Source organism: Mandrillus leucophaeus, unplaced genomic scaffold (genome assembly GCF_000951045.1).
Source record: "Mandrillus leucophaeus isolate KB7577 unplaced genomic scaffold, Mleu.le_1.0 Scaffold1296, whole genome shotgun sequence".
NCBI classification, from domain to species: domain Eukaryota; kingdom Metazoa; phylum Chordata; class Mammalia; order Primates; family Cercopithecidae; genus Mandrillus; species Mandrillus leucophaeus.
In genome coordinates this window covers 633385-636075 of record NW_012101250.1, presented here as the reverse complement: position 1 = coordinate 636075, position 2691 = coordinate 633385, and positions in this window count along the sequence as shown.

Here is a 2691-nt window from a genome sequence, read left to right as displayed (position 1 = left end):
AAAAAAAAAAAAAAAAAAGAGTAGACTTCCATATTATGCTGACTCAGGTTGACTGAAATCTTTTGTTATTTGATGGAAAACTGGCCCATTTCAAAGTTTAGTTTGATTATCTGGCACCTAGCACAAATAACTCCATTCTGGTTTGAGCTGGTCTACTGGGGCCTAGTATAGAAGGCTAGTTCAAAATAATAGTATCCCATAAACTTTGTTTAACCATTCCCCCGCTTTGGGTCATGCACTCACCTAGGTTAGAGCATCATTGTCACTCTCCATCACCATTGTTTTGAGTTTACAGTCTCATCATGTTATTCATAGATTACAGTGTCCTTGTTATCATGCATCTTCTGGAGTTTGTCATCCAGGCAGGGAGAGACCATTTAGCATTCAGCACATGGCTGCATGTAGCTATTAAGACTTTCTGAGAAGATACAGCACACCAGGAAGATTACTACTACTACTATTATGACTGACATGATTTGGCTAGGTCCCCACCCAAAGCTCACCTTGAGCTGTAACAATGTGCACATGTCAAGGGCAGGGCCAGGTGGAAATAACTGAATCATGGGGGTGGTTTCTCCCATACTGTTCTCCTGGTAATGAGTAAGTCTCACAAGATCTAATGGTTTTATAAACGCGAGTTCTCCTGCACAAGCTGTCTTGCCTGTCACCATGTAAGACATGCCTCTCCTCTTCCTTCATCTTCTGCCATGATTGTGAGGCCTCCCCAGTTATGTGGAATTGTGAGTCCATTAAACCATTTTCCTTTATAAATTACCCAGTCTCTGGTATGCCTTTATTGGCAGCATGAGAACAGGCTAATATGTTGACTCTAAGGAAGATAACACCAAACGTTTGAGTATGCCCTTCGGCCAGAGTCTCCATGAACAAAACCAACTAAAATTAAATAGATCGAAGAATGAGCCACATCAGGAATCTACCCACTTTAACCAAGTAGCCTACTCATTTATTTTTTGAAACTAAATCTCGAAAATACCAGTGTATTTATCCATGTTTAACGAGAAGTGTTAGCAACTACACAGACTCCTTCCTGTCCAGCTACTAAATAGAAATTCTGTTATCTAGTATCCCATAACTAAGTTAAATAAAAGCAAGGAGTGAGAATATGTGGGTCTAGAAGTCTGACTCTATAAAATAGAGCAGTAGTGTAATTTGAACAAGCAGTTATATTAGGGCTGTTACTAAAGTTAGTCACTGGGTGGACTAAAGGATCTCTCAGGTCATGTAAAAAAGCTGGATTTGGCATGGCATATCTGACATTTTGTCATGTTGCCTATAGAAGCTACTGATTGTGAAATTCCATAACTACAGCAGGAGGTAGGCACAAGTAAGAAAAACTTAAGAGAGGTAAGGCCAAGTGCAGTGTCTCATGCCTGTAGTCTCAGAATTTTGGGAGGTTGAGGTGGGAAAGTCACTTGAGTCAAGGAGTTTGAAGCCAATCTGAGCAACACAGTAAATCCTCATCTCTACGAAAAATTTAAAAATTATCTGGGCAGGGTGGTACATACCTATAGTCTCAGCTACTCAATAGGCTGAGGCAGGAGGATTGCTTGAGCCCAGGAGTTTGAGGTTATAGTGAGCTTTAATCACGCCACTGCACTCCAGCCTCAGTGATGGAGTGAGACAATGCATCTTTAAAACAAAAAAAAATTAGAAGGGGTAAGAGTCTCATGATAGGGAGTCTTGTCTGATGTCTTGGGAAAAGCTGTGCACAGCATGAAGTTGCCAACTTCTTGTCCTGGTTTGCAGGTTCAACATCTGTGGTTATAACATCACACGTTTTGGTAGACTCTCTGAGTGGCCCAACATCAGGTACAAGATTTGTCCCTTGAAATTTACATCTAGTTGTCCAGCTTCACCTTATAGGGATTCATGAACAGAACACTTCTTGCTCTTAGTTGGAGAATTGTAGCTAGATACCGAAAAAAATTAGAATAATTCAAGATCTAGTCCAGTCTACAGGTAGATAATAAAAACTCAAAAACAATGAGTATTAGTTACAATCTAATAACAGTTGTACTATAGTTTTTATTTTGGAACATAGTTTGTCTCTCTACAATCACCTCTATTTCTACAAAAGATACAGTAAGTCTAATTTGTTTGCAAAATAAGCTTAATATCATCAAACTTGGCTTGATTATTTACATAAAGGACACAAAACTAGTGATTGACCACATGGCTTTGTTAAAGTTTGTTTTACTGGAACTTTTGATAAGGAATCCTAGATTGCACTTTTAAAAACCTCAAGAATCAGAAGCCAAACCAAGGCAGACTTCAGAATTGGCTGAAGTACTTATAGGTTCATTTTACATACATTCTCAAATATGACTTCCTAGTCAAAGCATTGGTTACATAACCAATATTTCCAATTATCTATCCTGTCATAAAGAGAGAAGACTATTCCCGAATTTATACAAATAACTATATTGCCATAAAAATAAGAATACTCATAATAATTTCCAAATTCTGAAGAGATCAGATGGGAGGAAGTAAATATTTTCTTTTTTGTTTAAGGAACTTTACCAATTTGCTAGAAACTTTAGATAGCTTAAAAGAAAAAGGTTTCCTTAAATCTGGAAAACAAAACATCAAAAGAACCAGCACAATTCCAAACTTAAAAGTCATTAAAACATCTTCATCAGTTCATTCAATTCCATGTAATTAATTCTCGTT